The 17,637-nt window shown below is 43.4% G+C and overlaps 1 long non-coding RNA gene across 1 annotated transcript in view; it reads right to left on the bottom strand.

Moving 5' to 3' along the window:
* Nucleotides 1-9,545, bottom strand: part of LOC139764521 (uncharacterized) — a 137,457-nt gene extending 127,912 nt beyond the window's left edge. The window contains exon 1 of the long non-coding RNA XR_011716397.1: nt 9,438-9,545. This is a non-coding gene — a long non-coding RNA (uncharacterized lncRNA). The remainder of the gene's footprint in view (nt 1-9,437) is intronic.
* Nucleotides 9,546-17,637: the final 8,092 nt, after the last annotated feature.

Below are 17,637 nucleotides of genomic sequence, written 5' to 3'. Positions count from 1 at the left end.
TGACTCAGTCATACTTATACAGCATATACTGAAAATAAGCCAAGTGAATACTGAAAATATAGATACATTAACCTCGTGTCGTAGTCCAGGCGGCGCTATCATTACCCAGTAATAGCATGTGGTATGAGAGGTAATAACACTGGGGTTCCCCTTCTCATGTGATTATACTAACATTTAAGAGATAAGCTTAGATAGGACGACAATGATTGATAAAGCAGACAAGGAACGCACTAGCGATAATGATCGTGTCAAAATTTCTACTTTCATATAATGAAACTGGTTATGATTTTGCTTTTACCAGGCTATTAGTAAATCAATGTACTCATCTATACTAATGATTCTAGCCTCCAAACCACACGAAGTTACATAGGATACAAAATAAGGGTCTGCGATTTGTCACAAACGAAAAATATCCCTACATTGAAAACACAATTGAACAGCAGGAACGATTGAAGATGAAAGTGGTTCATAACTAACAGCCAGCCCACTAAGTATGGCAAGGAGTTGAAGACAACGATGATACAAAGTGTAGACAAATCAGAGATCTCGATAAAAGTGCTAATTTGGAAAACCCTTGGTTCACCTGGAGCCCCAAATCACTCAAGCTCCATTCATCCATCAACATACACAATGAACAATAACTTAGTGAATCTTTTTTTAAAAACCATAAGATACAACACTAACATATCCACACCGCAAATCTCCAGAGGTATACAAGCATAGCACCAACAACACTTCCAGAAAATCACCCACATGCATGAAAAAACGTACACTATACACGTGTACAATCTTCAGTCTTCCCCTCCATTTCAAATTCTATTCCTTCCTCTGTCCCATCTTTTCTTCCTCGCTTCTAATCATCCCATTAAAAAAAAAGATGCAAATGGTCATACGGCGAATAAGTCACCTCGGCGAGGTCGTATCACTGTCAAAGGACGGATAGGATTACAGTCATTTTGGGAAATTCCCGCAAAAAAGAAATAAAAGCTCCATTTACCTGCTCGTTTTTATCTTGTTTATAAGGAATGTGATAAACCAAACCCACGTAAGTTGACAAAACTTTCCTCGTGTGTCCCAGCTCTTCTTCCTCTCCTCTAACCACGCTAAAGTGAGAAGAGAGAGAGAGAGAGAGAGAGAGAGAGAGAGAGAGAGAGAGAGAGAGAGAGAGAGAGAGAGAGAGAGAGAGAGAGACAGACAGACACAGACAGAGATTTAGCGAGTAAATGAGATGGAGATCGAGTGGAAGTACGAACGTAAATGGACAATGAGGGAGGAAGGTAAAGTGAAAGGGAAGGAGGGAGGAATTAGGGAACGAGCTAAAGACAGGAGGAAGCGAGGTAGGAGGGAAGGGAAGGGAGATGGGGAGAATATAAAAGAGAAAATACCAATACACAGATCTCTCAGCACACAGGAAATACTGCCGAGAGCAATACCGAAGTGAAATTACAGAGGATCATGATTAAAGGAGACTGAGGTCCATGGACCGAAGTGATTCTGGCCTCAGGGTATTGTATGAAAGTAAGGATTATGTTTATCAATCATGTGTTATCTGTAGTCGTAATCAGTTACATACTCAGTGTTTTATGATTAGATATGAAGGTTAGAGCCCACTCGATGTCTAGGTTTCCATTAAGCAAGTGATCAATGACGACGGTAGTGCAGGTCGAGATGGATTCGAACTATTTCGAAATTTTGCTTCGTATCCACATGAATAATGTTGTAAATCAGAAAGAGCTGAAGTCGCACAGTGTCTGCCATTAACGTTGCTTTAGCATATCTTTGTCGTATATTCCTCCATATATCCAATGAAAACCAAATCTGGATAATAGGTAATCAAACTCAAAACAATGAACAGTGAAGCAGTCTGAGTTGGCCAGACTCGTAATGGAACAGCCCCGAGTCTATGGCTACAGTCTACTGAAGTAGGTCTATCGCTGTATATTTGTAATGCTATTATATGCCGCTAGTGATTGAGTATACAGATAATTACATAACTATGGCCGCAATAATGATACTAGAAATTGATTGTGGCCCACAAATGTGTTTGGCGTTGTACTGGTGTGGACGTGTGGGCTAACAATAGGGAGGACTATGTGTGTGATGTGGTTATTCTGGTGGGGTCGGACTCTCATATCCTCATATAGTTGCTAATGTTGAATATTGTGTGGAGGAGTGGGCCACTAGGCTGTGTGTGTGTGTGTGTGTGTGTGTGTGTGTGTGAGTGGGTGGTTGGAGGCAGACGTCAAAGCGAGGCGCGGCCTCCCGGCGGTGTGACAGCTCACAAACCCCAACTCCGCCTTCCTCCCCTTTTTAGTTTCCTACCGCATGAGCTCATTGCGTTTTCACGTACTACAGAGTAAATATTATGGGAGTTATCTAGTTTACACGGGACCTGATATTTCTGTAATTTTTGTGTTAACCGTGATGAATATCATGTTAACACATTTATGGGCCTGAATCAATCCATGGTATTAACACTGCGGGCCATAATTGTGATATAACCTGTATTTCTAATCACTGGCGGCATATGAATGCATGTCTAACCTATTCTACACCTAACCCTACTTAGGTCCAGTCGTCAATAAAAAAAGATAACTCAGTTCCTATATCACATTTTTGTGGCAAATGGCATATTGTATATATTCTTGAACAAGAACAAAAAGTAACCTAACCTAACCTAACCTTCCTAATCAAAAGAAATGTGAGATTTTCTCCCCGCACCACGCTCCATGCTCCACCACAAGAGACAAGAGCCCAGTCATCACAGCGTATTACTCTTGCGGACAACATATCGTAATGTGTAGTAACCCAACCAAGTGTAAGGTAATAGTATTTACGACGATACTGTTGTACTTGATGCAGAATTTAGGTTCTGTGTGATGGCGTTGCCTCCGAAACTGTCCGTGTCTTACCTACACAATTGGCAGTTTTCTCCATAACACATGGGGCAGTAGCATTATCTACGTCATGTAGAATGGACCTACTTCGTCGACGTCGGATCCAACAGAGAGTACATAGGCCAACGCACCATACATACCGTCCCAAGGTTATTAGCAAACGTGGAGCCATCATTGTCATTAGGACGCTGGTGTGACAATGGCAGCTATCACAAGGGCCACAGGGCTCAACGGATAGGGTGACATTGCATCTCAACACAGTAATGAATAATATGTCACGATTTCTTATTTCTAGAGTTTCTAGAATGAGAAACTACGTATTTGATTATATGAGATTAGATGGAGGATATTATGGTTTCAGCTGCTCACCAGTACTTTAATACCAACGACTCCTGTGTATATGAAGGCGAACATTAAGTGGGAGGTGGTGGGGACAGGAGTAATGGCAGTTCTATATTTAGAACTTGTTCGTTTAATGATTATACATGTATAGAATACTGGAAATAGGATTTCCAAGGTTATATATATATATAGATATATATATATATATATATATATATATATATATATATATATATACACACACGAGTCATAATTATCCACCGCATTACTGTGTTATGGGGAAAATTGCCAATCGTTTAGTTTAGACGCGATAGTTTCTGAGAAAAGTCATCACACAAAACCTAATTTATACATAAAGTACAACAGCGTTGTCGTAAATACTATTATTCTACACTTGGTTGGGTTACCACAGATTACAATATGTTGTCCGCAAGAATAAAATGCAGAACTTAGGTTTGCTGTGATGACTGGGCTCCGTCTCCTGTGGTGGAGAACAGGGCGTGGTGCGGGGGAGATTCCCACATTTCTTTTTCATATATGAGAGTCTAACCCCACCTGCATAACCACACACACACACACACACACACACAACACACATACGCACAGCCTAATGGCCTACTCCACACAATATTCGACAATAGCAACTATACAAGTATGTAAGAGTCCGACCACACCAGAATAACCACACACACACACAACACACACACACACACACACACTCACAGCACACACACACACACACACAGCCCTACTGTGGGCCCACACGTCCATACCAGTACATGAACATCAAGCACATTCATGGCCCTGAATCAATTTCTGGTATTAATATTGCAGCACATGATTATGTAACAACCTGTATTTTCAATCACTGGCGACATATAATATTACAGAAGTACAGCGATAGACCTGCTTCGGTAGACTGTAGCCATAGACTCTGGGCTGTTCCATTACGAGTTTGGCCAACTCAGACTGCTTCACTGCTCATTGTTTTGAGTTTGATTACTTATTATTCAGAGTTTGATTACCTATTATTCAGATTTGGTTTTCATTGGATATACGGAGGAATATATGACAAAAATATGCTAAGCAACGTTAATGGAAGATACTGTACGAGTTCAGCTCTTTCTGGTTTACAACATTATTCATGTGGATACGAAGCAAAATTTCGAAACTATTCGAATCCATCTCGACCTGCACTACCGTCGTCATTGATCACTTGCTTAATGAAAACCTAGACATCGAGTGGGCTCTAACCTTCATATCTAATCATACAACACTGAGTATGTAACTGATTACGACTACAGATAACACATGATTGATAAACATAATCCTTTCTTACTTTCATACATCAACGTCACGGTTCGGCCGTGTGTATGGATGTGTGCGTTGTCACGTCGTTATACAAACTCGCCGTCCACAAAGGGGTGGGGACTGCACAGGACCATATACACATGGACCCCTACCAATCAGTGCAAGTATTGTGTTCGAGTAAATCTTCCTGCCTCCACGAATGCTTATATTTCCAGTTTGCTTAAATTCTACGTTAGAATCATAGAGATTTAAGATAATTGGCTCTAATCTACTATCATCTTGACGGAGGTGGTGGTGATGGTTGCAAGGTGGTGTGGTGCGCAGAGCCCGGGTGTGGTGGGAGGGGAGAAGGAGTATCTTGACCCGGGGATAGGGAGAGCGCGTAAACTTCAGAGGCCAACGCCACCACCACACTACTATATTAAGCAGGCAATGATCCACAACCTGTGTATGCCGTTTCTTACATGGTGTAATTACAATTCAGATGAATAAATATAACGGTATATTTGTCCTATCTGCTAAGTTATATGGTCAAAATCAATTCTATGTCAACTTTAAACCCATTCTGTTTCATGGAGCTCATGCACAATTAGGGTACATAGTTATTTGGCATGGAATATTTTTGCTTCATATGACCATACGATACACAATATATCATACAGTACTTGATTCAATAGCGCGTCCGGCCACCTTCCTCTTCGGCAAGTCTGTAGCTGTGGCTGGGCGCGGATCAGTTCCCACTGCGTGCCAGCAACTGCTCCGGTGTTGATTAGTTATCTCTAAAACCTTATGTTAACTGTGATCGGTTGCTATTATGCTTCCGGCAAAAACTTCCGAACAACCCTTACTGTTTTATCTACACCGCTCGGCATGTCCATTACCTTCACTGAATTAGATACCCGAGACTTTATATCAATATTCATCAATGTCACAATCAGGGAAAGTATTGGTTAACAAAAGCTGATTGACAGATCCACCGTGTACGGGAGATTTGAAACTGGTGGTGGTGGCGGGGAGGTGGTATGAAGCAGTGAGTTGAGGTCGAAGGTAGTCAGACACGTACTTGTGTCAGGAAAAGGTCTACAGAGTTGTGATAGCTGCCCTCTGCACTTACTAGTATTTTCTAGCACGACGCAGAGGTATCCAATTATGGTTACTTTAACATCTTATACAAGATTACATTGTAAACAGGGATATAGTGTTTAATGTGAAATTTCGGTGGTATGTGCTTGCCGGCAGATCACTGCAGTATATCGTCCACGATAAACCTATGATCGCTTAACCTTTGATATACTTCGAAGGTAACTACATCATGTTAAGAAAATCACCAATTCAGGAGGCTAGGGACAACCCATCATTTCGTCTACTATAAGTAACGCATCAATATGTTAAAGATCTAAAGGAACACACAAAAATCCGATAAGTAAAACATTGAGGTACGTTGGAGATGCACCTCGATCCTATTGACCGGGAGCTCTTACTGAGCGAGTGTAACGTAAGTTCTTGTTGATACAATGAAATGACAAAATTCCGAATTACATCACAGCCAACCAGCTCCAGTAAAGTTTGATATGATCCATCCTACTCATGATTGTAACCCCGCGCTGGCGGACGTGGATCGAGCACCCACATTGTCCCAACAACCACCACACCTAAATATATGACAATGATAATTACATCGTGTTATCTACAAGTTATGTTTCACTCCTGTGAAACAGACATAGTATACACACTATGTGGCGGGACATTTACATAATGGGAATAGTGCTAATCCTTTTAGTACTGGATCGAGGTGGGAAGGAGGTTATTGAGATTACGGTCCCATTACCCGACAAAATATAAGGTTGCCATCATCATAAAAGAGAATTAGTAGCAGTACTAGCATCATCTTCTGAACTAAGGGACTACAGAAGAAAAAAATAACGGACTGGACTCAGCTAGTGTGTTGTTTGGCAGTACGACTGTATGGAGGAGTTAATATGAATCTGTGTTCGTATAACCCGAGGCAGCATTGCTTCCTACCTTTCACCAAAATTTACAAAATTGATTTTTATGGGTTAAGAACACAGGGTTGGAAGTAGGTGATCAAGGGAATGACGAGGTTGATAACGGTTTAAAGGTAAGTAATGGGAGGAGGGGTGTATTAACGAGCATACTGGGGACTATGAGGTAGTGGCAAGGATGACAAGGAGAAAGAAAGATGTGGGTCGGTAGTAGTTCATAGAGGTGACTGTTAAGGGTTTTTGGTGTAGTAGCTGATGTAGTGAGGGTCTGTGTGGAATAATGATGGGAATGACAAAGGTAAAGGAAAGGACGGATGTGGGCAGTCATAGGACTGACAGAGAAAGTGGACTGAGGTAGTGAGTATCAGTATAGGTTTGGATAGATAAGGGAGATAAGCATAATGAAGGGGTGTGAGCCAGTGATAGTAATAAGGAATTGAGGGAGGTTGTGATGGGGATGACGCTGATATAGGGTTGTGAGGTACTGATGGCTGATGGAAGTGACATTGACAGTGTTTAGCGATGGTGACAAGTATTAGGAGGGAGGTTGTGGGTTATGATGGGACAGGGATGGTGAGAATAGAGGAGTTAGGGTAGTATTAGGATAAGGTAAATATGAGTTAGGTGTTTGTGAGAGTTAGAGGATGGTGGGTTATAGTTGAAGTATGACTGGGATATTTTAGGAAATCAGTAAGAGTTAATGATAATAAAGATCTTTGATAGTGGCCTAAGGATGTGCCGAGAGGGGGTATATAAGGTTGCTTGAGCCACCTTTATAAATCGCATAAAGGAAATCTAGCTAACTGTTGCTGACAAGAGAGATAAGTCTAATTCAGGGTCACAGACTTTAAACCTAACAAAAAAAGGTGATGTAATAGGTTTAAGACAAACTGGTGTTGGAGATCGAAATTGTGAATTATCATTGTGGCTGCGTTTTCTTTGCTTACTCCCCCAGGATTACGTCACTGATCACATGCATTATGCAGTAACTCCGTGTATTAGAATGAAAGATGTCAAACTGCATTCAATCTTTCGTTAAGGGACGTGTGCAACTTTCATGGATGGTCGACCGTGTATACTACAGCATCACTTTCGAGCAAAAAAAATCTCATCAAAGCTGCTGAAATCGAGATTAACAGTCAAGATAATTAAGGAATAGAATTTGAAAAATCCTTTGTGAAAAAAGTGAATATGATTATCGAAATCATTAATGCTACAGTATTTCGGTGCGTAACAATGAATCATCATCATGTTGCATTCACTGCTAAAATTTCATTTTATATTCTGTCAGTAACTGCTTAGTCAATATTCTAATGATAAGCTTTTATTCATATGTTTATATCAAATTTGCAGATACGCAGGTTTATCCTTCAGACCTCACGAAAACGCGTTTCTGAGAATCGTATTTCCAAATATACATTTCGTAGGATGGGGGACGCCTCTTCAACCTCTCTCTCTCTCTCTCTCTCTCTCTCTCTCTCTCTCTCTCTCTCTCTCTCTCTCTCTCAACCCCTTCATCCTCTCGTCACCTCAGATCCAACCGCCCCCTTGCCTCTGTCGTGGAGTGTGGTGTGATCCGTCCCTGCCTATATTTTGGAGCAAAGATCGTAAAGTGTGGTGTGATTGCGGTGCTGTGGTAGATGCAGCAGCGAGGACCGTCTACACAGATGTGCTCAGAGCCGCGAGCTATCACGTGACACTGGAGCAGGCTTTCGAGCTAAGATCGCCTGAAGTTTAGCGCAGAATTCACTTCTCAAGGCTAGCTGAAGATTGCCCTCTAGCTCTTACAACGTCAAAGATTTTCAGCCAAGTCCATAGTCTGGGAAGCCCCATTGTTTCCATTTCACAAAACGTGTCCCTTTACTCGCACTGCTACAAAATTCACTGGCTCTCATGATGACCCTAATAAATGATGTTGTGGCATACAAATAACGCCTGTAAATAACAATTTCCAAGAAAAGGCATCGACTACACGGTTTTGAAATGTAAACTCCATGGAAGATTTCGTAAGGCCTAAGGTTGACGATATAGATATTAACATAACACTGCAAATAAGAGACAATATAGTTATTTCTGTTAGTCAGAATAACCACAAATAGGAAACATCTACTTACACTTATTGTGGATCACTGACAGTATAGCGGTGGCGCTGGCCTCAAATGTTGGTGCCCCAACCCCTCCTGGGACAGATTACATCCCCACTCCCTCCCTCACCATCCTCGGTCCCCCGTCTTGCAACCACCACCACCACCTCCACCGTCCAGAAGCAGCAGCTGCTAGATTAGCGCCAATAATCACATATTGTACGATCAATGTGAAATACAGCCCAACAAGAGAGCAGCATTTACGTAAGCAGGAAGACATGCCTACCATCATCACGATACTAACTGGTGAACCATCAACGTTACCCTGTACAGGGACACCTCCCTTCCCCTACCCTGGGTCTCCGTACGTCACGCCACCCGGCAAACACCTCCGCCGTCCTGCATACAACAGAAGCAGTAAAGTCTCATTTGCCACATCCTACCAGGCAGGAAACGGCACGCAAACAGGAGGGTTAAGTACTTGACAACCTTAATCTGGCTAGTGTCATGTAGTCTGGCTATGCGGTTCCAGATACTGCGATGGACACTTAACATTTTTCCTCCACATCTCATAAAACGTGTCAAACACTACACCAGGTATCATTTATAAGTCAGGTCTACGAACATCTGCAGAGGCCTGATTAATATATACTTTCTCCTTCACCCCAGGTGGCCATGACTAGGGCATGGCGGTCGCTATGAAGAAAAGAATGAATATGGCCAAATGTACTTTAATGTAACCCCATCGAGTCGACATTCATATCCCATAACATAGCAACGGCTGTAAAACTATTTCTTACCTTCGTTGCTTCTGCACATTAAGTTTCCTACAATCAGTAATCGTTGTCACTAATATATTCCGTAAAATCCAGCGTCACCTGCAGCACTAATATAACACACACGTCCAGCTGTAATGATTAAGTTCGATAAAATGAATGCGAAAATGGAAGGTGTGTGTGCCACGTAAGCCCACACTGTCTCAATGCGCTGGAGCGACTTGGTTAATACTTCATTCTTGATGGGAAAAATATACTGATTATATTCCTGTGTAAATGGATAACACTCAAATTTCTATAATTCGTACATCAACTAGAGACTTGATATTGTCGTTTTCTTCATCTGTTCTTCATGAATTCTAATCTCTTAAACACAAGTCAGAGTCAAGTACAATCCCAGCACGCCTTTCCGTCTCCAAACGTCAATGCCTTTCAGAAATCAATTGACTAACAGTCTTTGATACACAATCACTCAGTGATGGTAAGTTATGACATATGTTCACGTGTATTGATCAGAAAAAGATGTCGTCCTTCATTACCCTCTCATTAGATGATTTTAGATGTAACTCATGAAAATATATGACCGATGCTTGCATGCCGACTAAAGTCTTTTGAACACAGCAGTATGTCTGTCCTACCAACAAATAACATCATTGCAATCACAGTTTAAAGGCAAGATTTTGCTTAAACTTTTCGACAAACCGACTTAGCGTCATAATGCCTAGATAACATTTCATATTACTTAGAATCATACGTCTGACAATAGATCCTAGGATCACAACAGAACAGCGAGACATTTAACGACCGATTTAACCTTGGCAAATAGTCGTAACACATTAAACTGGTAATTAGATATTGCGAATGTCACTATGCTTTATTTCGTCACCATGAGTTTGGTTGCTATTGAAGACTTCATGACTGAGTCCAAATATAGCAGTGTCAAAAGCGATGCAACATGACTGAGGGATATCAAAGGAACTCTACAACTCCAGTTGTATTGAGAATATGTATGCCAAGTATTACCACATCAAAACCCATAGTTCACTACCTATATTTACCTTCTTGATAAAACAGTATGTCACAGGATAAGACATGTGTTTCTATAACGAGATGTGACCAGAGGGGATCATAGCATAGTCGTATCGCTCCCGCCTGCCACGCAGGGGTTCTGGGTTCGATCCTGGGTATTGGAGGTTTGTATGTTAGATATATACACGTACATATACACACAGTAGCACATACATATATATACATATGTACATATTCATGCTTGTTCGCATTCATTCATTACTGACGCTACACCGTCCCTACAGGAAACAGCACAAAACGCACGAAGGAAAGGAAAAAAAAAAAAACATGTATTCTCTTCCCCTCCCCCCCACATCTGATCGCCGCACCTTGCGTCAGCGAGGTAGCGTCAGGAGACGAAGAAAGGCCACATCCGGTCACAGTCATTCCCAAGGAATCATGTGTAATGCACCGAAACCATAGCTCCCGATCCTCATCCAGGCCCTTACATAATTTGCTTAATTTTATAATCAATGATTGATTAATGCGCTGTTTACCGTCACCCTGAGGTAGTTCGTGGGGGAATCAATAAGAAAATAGTCCTGTAATTAAAGGAAAATTACCATGCGTTGTTTTGATCAAAATCTCATTAGCAAACGATGATAATTACATTTTTGTCAGCTAGATTAAATCGTTACCTTCATCAAAACTATTAGATTTTGTGATGATATTCGTCAATCCTTTATTGCTGTTTTCGATTCCTTTCAAAATCACCCAGTATTTGGCAAATGCCAGCTAATCTTGAGCATTCTAGAATACTTCTTAAAATTTTTGTCGTAAGAAAAAAGAAAATTAGATATTGCTTCAAAGACTTAATCAAGAGAAGAGAGAATAAAGAAAAATATAAATGGCACAACTTTTTATGTATATATGTACAAACTAACTCGTCCCCCTGTTGCTTCCTCCTCCAGAGGGTCACCACGGCCTCCATGACCACCACCACCAACAGAACTCCCTCCTTCCCTAACCATAACACCCTCCCTCACCACCACCAGCACTCCCTCCCTCCCTGGTCACCACAACCTCCCTCACCACCACCAGCAATCCTTCCCTCCCAGATCACAGCATCTTCCGTCACAACCACCAACACTCCCTCCCTTCCTGATCACCACATCCACCCTAAACACAACCAGCCCTCCCTCCCTCACTGGCCATCTCACACTCCCTCACCACTATCAGCCCTCCCTTCCTCACTGATCATCACACACTCCCTCACCACTATCAGCACTCCCTCCCTCACTGATCATCACACACTCCCTCACCACTATCAGCCCTCCCTTCCTCACTGATCATCACGCACTTCCTCACCACTATCAGCACTCCCTCCCTCACTGATCATCACACACTCCCTCACCACTATCAGCACTCCCTTCCTCACTGATCATCACACACTCCCTCACCACTATCAGCCCTCCCTTCCTCACTGATCATCACACACTCCCTCACCACTATCAGCACTCCCTCCCTCACTGATCATCACACACTCCCTCACCACTATCAGCACTCCCTTCCTCACTGATCATCACACACTCCCTCACCACTATCAGCACTCCCTTCCTCACTGACCACCACACACTCCCTCACCACCATCAGCACTCCCTTCCTCACTGACCACCACACACTCCCTCACCACTACCACCACTCATTCCATCTCAGGCTGCCATATCCTCTCTCGCCACCACCAGTACATCCTCCCGATAATACTTTATTTCGGCGTCTATCAATTTCTATCTTGCTGAGGAAATGGATGAATATTGACAAGTGTGTATTGGGGGGAAGAGGGGGATAATTGTCGTCCTCTCCTTCTCCAGAGGATGGACTGGACGGACGGGGAAACATATAGGTCACCATTTACAATATAGAGAAGAAAAGCAAAATATGATAATGAATCATACCAAAAAAAAAAAAAAAAAAAATAGGTGGAATAATAGTGTTTATCTCAAATTCCATTGATCCCATGACTGGCGATCCGATCCTCGCACAGCTGAATGTACACAGTGAAAGTGTATGTGGTCCTAGATTTATCCTGAACACCTGGAAAAGCACTTAAAGTCTTTTCGATTGGTGTATGTACTTTGACGTTGACAGACTCAGTGACCCTAACAGTTGTTAAGCCTAAAGACCAACTAAGAAACTAACAAACCTATCAGGAATCAAGACAGCCATATACTGTATATCGATGATATGCAGCTATAGTTGTATGGTTATAACATCGCTATTTACTGAGTATCACAGTTATATACAGTTAATACATGGTTACACAGTAATCTCTGCCATACAATGTACATCGAAGTCACTATGTTTATTGGCCAGAATCTGTAAAGGCTGGGGAAGGCAAGCCCTATCACAGCCGATATTCTTAACAGAGTATTCCCACAAATACCTTTTGAAATATCATGATCAATGTGACCCGAAAGTTGTTGAAACTGTTGTCGTACATCTGCTGACGCTGAGGCTAAGTAAAACTCGCTCTTAAAAGTTGGAAATATGAGAACTATTTTGCCAAGAATCGACGGGATCTTATAGGTGCAGTATGGGGAACGAGACCTAATCATAAACGAGGCAATCTCTGAAATCTGCTAAAAGTAAAGTTTCCTCATACGTAGGCACAAGGACAACACATACGCGTCTGTACAAGGGCAACACACACGCCTCTGTACAAGGGCAACACACACTTGTCTGTACAAGGGCAACACACACAATTGTCTGTACAAGGGCAACACACACTTGTCTGTACAAGGGCAACACACACTTGTCTGTACAAGGGCAACACACACTTGTCTGTACAAGGGCAACACACATTTGTCTGTACAAGGGCAACACACACACGAGTCTGTACAAGGGCAACACACACGCCTCTGTACAAGGGCAACACACACGCCTCTGTATAAGGGCAACACACGCGTTCGTACAAGGGCAACACACATACGTCTGTACAAGGGCAACAAACACACGCGTCTGTACAAGGGCAACACACACACGCGTCTGTACAAGGGCAACACACACGCCTCTGTAGAAGGGCAACACACACACGCGTCTGTACAAGGGCAACACACACACGCGTCTGTACAAGGGCAACACACACGCCTCTATAGAAGGGCAACACACACACGCGTCTGTACAAGGGCAACACACACACGCGTCTGTACAAGGGCAACACACACGCCTCTGTAGAAGGGCAACACACACACGCGTCTGTACAAGGGCAACACACACACGCGTCTGTACAAGGGCAACACACACGCCTCTGTAGAAGGGCAACACACACACGCGTCTGTACAAGGGCAACATTCTTGAATTCATAAGAGCAGATATTACGTCCTGATGTCTGCAGGTAAGTTACTCTTGTATGGTATATGGTCATCATTACAGGGTCACGATCGTCATGCATAGTGTGAGATACACCATTGACCATTGTTGTTATGGTCGTTACGGCTGCGTCACACCCACATTACCGATATATAGCATACCATCTTAGCGAATGTGGCGTGATCCCAAAAAATCATTATATCTACATATTAAGAGAAATATTGGCAAGATATTGAGCATCAGCAAACGATAAATTTGTCTCGTGCTCTACAGTCACAAACAACTGTTTTATACACCTGTTTCAATTTCTTTTTCTTCTTTCTGTACCGGAGAAACGTGAATAATGGGATCCTAGTACTATCATGAGGCACAGGGACCCCTACAAAATGCTATCAGATGTATGTGGTAGGTGCCAGAATGATCGAACACGGTATATATGCAATATACATACTATATCTATAACAGAACATACATAGCCTTACATTTACGCAGTCTATACGTAACATGACATATAAAGGAGCTGTCAAGAACTTCACTAAAGAAGGAAATCCCTTAAGAACAGCATGAACATTTCGCATGAAGTGACTAGTGTGGGGAGTAACACTAGTACTCCAACAAGCGTCACGAAAGCGTTGTGTGTATAACACACAATGACCTCATGTGCTGCTGTCTGTACTGTTATTTCCATGACAACACAAGTATATTCTGTTCTGCAGTAATATCCCTCCTATATGGTGTTCTGCAGTAATATCCCTCCTATATGGTGTTCTGCAGTAATATCCCTCCTATATGGTCGTCTGCAGTAATATCCCTCCTATATGGTGTTCTGCAGTAATATCCCTCCTATATGGTGTTCTGCAGTAATATCCCTCCTATATGATCGTCTGCAGTAATATCCCTCCTATATGGTCTTCTGCAGTAATATCCCTCCTATATGGTCTTCTGCAGTAATATCCCTCCTATATGGTGGTCTGCAGTAATATCCCTCCTATATGGTGGTCTGCAGTAATATCCCTCCTATATGGTGGTCTGCAGTAATATCCCTCCTATATGGTGTTCTGCAGTAATATTTTGCCAAACCTCGACGAGATACCATAGGTGCGGTACGGGAAAACCTAATCATGAACAAGGCGCTGCCTGACAAAAAGGTTTGTATCTGTGGTAAAAGCAAGGTTTCCTCCTACGTCCATATAAGGTGAACACGTATGACTTCACAAAGCAGATTCTACGTCATGATATTTGTAGCTTATGTTGAGGTTACTTTCGTGCGATATTGCTGTCGTCCAAGGTGTGGGATACGGCCTTACCACTGCCGTAATTAATCGTCATTTCAGCCATGTGTTACACCTTCGTCGCTGACGTACCATGATATATGAGCATCTTACTGAGTGTTGTATCATGTCAATAATACCTACAACAACACATTAAGAGAAATGTTCGCAGAGTATCGTGGCATCAGCAGGAGAAATTGGCTGTTAGACTGGACTAATTACTTCTTAAACGAGTGCAGTGAGGGTTTGCTTCGAACTGTTGCCGGATGTGTTCAAGAATAAGTATGTCATCCATCACGTTTCCTGTAACTCTGTGGCAATATGTTAATGTTTGCAGCAATATCAGTTTGGGATACACATCATTAGTCATATACTAGTCCTGCAGGTAGAAACAAAGAAGATATTGATCATCTTCCAAGTTCAATGAGACAAAAGGAAAAATTTTGAGAATTATCTTTTTTTTCTTCTTGTTACCGGGGCACGGTATCCAAGGTGAGATACTGAAATTGATCTTTTTTTCGATATGATTTACATCAGAAGGATGGGTGAGTATACACCCCGACCCCACTACCCATACTCTATCATCCCTCTATGAGGTTTACAGAGAATCATAACACTGTCATAATGGCAAGATATGTATGTACAGAGCGAGGATTACCCATCCTATATTGACCTAAACATGACATACTACCGCTCTCATTTTCATCCCCCTCACCCCCTCCGACACCATGTGGTTCATTAAAAGACACGACAGTTATGGTGCAAAACTTTTGTCACATGCCTGGCCGGTCACCCTACACGACTAACCCCCCATCCCCTCCAATCCCCTACCGGGCGGTCTTCACTTCCATCCCAACCTCCCTCTCCAACCTGCCCGGTCACCCTGCACGACTGCCTCCCCCTCCCAGGTGACCCCTCACTCCCAGCCCAGGCCCTCTCTTGCTTGCTTGGTCGCCCTCTACGGCGGTCTCCCTCTTCCAACCAGCTGATTGCCCCTGCGCACGGTTCTAACATCCCCTATCCCCACCCCCACATCCCCCTCCACCATACTCCTTGCACGTCCCTCTTCGTTTTTCTTTCTTTCCTCCTACCCGCTGTACCACAGTCCGCGACACCCTTCATGGCCATCCTCTCCTTAGGCCCCTCTCACCCCTGCTCAGCTTTACTCTTCCTTGACCCTCCAGTCGTAGAACTCCACCTCAGAACCTTCCACTACTCTAAAGGTCCTCTTCCTCTCCTGCCCTCCTACTCCCTGAAATGCCTTTTGTACCCTCTAGTTCCAACTTTTTGGCCTCCCTCATTCGAAGCTCTTGAATGGCCACAACCCCGCATGTCTTGATGAGCCTCAGGCCTCCTAGGGTCGGCCTCCTGCTTGTTTTGATGAGCCTTAGGTTTCCCTTGGCCTCCCGCCTGCCAGTTGTGATGGGCCTCGGGCCTGCCGTGGCTGACAACCTGCCATTCTCAATGAACCTCAGGCCTGCCGGGGCCAGCCATCTGCCTATCTTGACGACCATCGGTTCTCTCCGGCTGACCGTCAGCCCATCTTTATGAGCCTCAGGCCTCCTGTGGCCAGCTGTCTGTCAATCTTGATGGGTCTCTGGCTTTCCATGGCCTACCTCCAGCCAATTTTGTTGAGCCTCGGGCCTTCCGTGGGAGACCGCCTGCCAATCTTGATGGGCATCGGGATTCCCTGTATCGCCAGATATTCAACCTTGATGGGCCTTGGGCCTCCTGGGTCCGGCCGCCTGCCTATCTTGATGAGCCTCTGGCCTCCTCTGACGAGCCTCGGGCCTTCCGGGTCTGGCTGCCTGCTTTCCTTAATGGGCATAAGGCCTCCTGTGGCGGGCTGCCTGCCTGCCTATCTTGCTGAGCCTTTGGCCTCCCGGGGCCGGCCGCTTTCCTCTCCCGATGGGCCTCAGGTCTCCCGTGGCCGGCCGCTTGCCAGCCAACCTCCAAGGTAATGATTACTATATGCAGGCATTCAAGTCCTCAGCTTTGGCTCCTCGAGGGATGGTACCACTTGTGAGTGTGAGCAGTGGATGGTGTTGTGGCTGCGGCTGCAACTCAGTTTGTCTGTCGCGAAATCTACTGGACATGAAGGTAAACAAATGACATCTGAAAATCTAAGTCAATTTGTCTCCGTTTGTCCTCTCCCTCCGTAATAGTAATTTAGACGCTTTATTTGACAGCAATACATTAATCTTACAATGAGAAATTCTCTCTTACAGGTAGTGTGACCAACCTCCTGCGACCAACCTCACCGAAACTACATTTTTCAGGCACAGGAGACAGTCCGAGGAAAATGCTGGTAGTGAGTGTAGTGAGGACTGTCTGCGTGTCAAACTCTTTTTCCTTCTTTTTTTTACGGTAGTACTAAGAGCAGCAAGAACGACTTTTCCGGATCAGATTTTGTTTCCTCGACTTCTTCATGTTTGCTACGGTTTTGAACAGACACTTGTTCTGGAAAAGACATTTGTGTAGATGTATTTCTTTTTTCTTTTCAGTTAGTTCAGCCCTTTGAGTTCATCACGGTGAGACGCATGCTTAAAACTTCTATAATTGCTAACTGTATGATT

The sequence above is a fragment of the Panulirus ornatus genome, chromosome 4, assembly GCF_036320965.1.
Source record: "Panulirus ornatus isolate Po-2019 chromosome 4, ASM3632096v1, whole genome shotgun sequence".
NCBI classification, from domain to species: Eukaryota; Metazoa; Arthropoda; class Malacostraca; order Decapoda; family Palinuridae; genus Panulirus; species Panulirus ornatus.
Note: the sequence above shows the minus strand (reverse complement) of the source record. Positions and strands in the feature narration are given on the sequence as shown.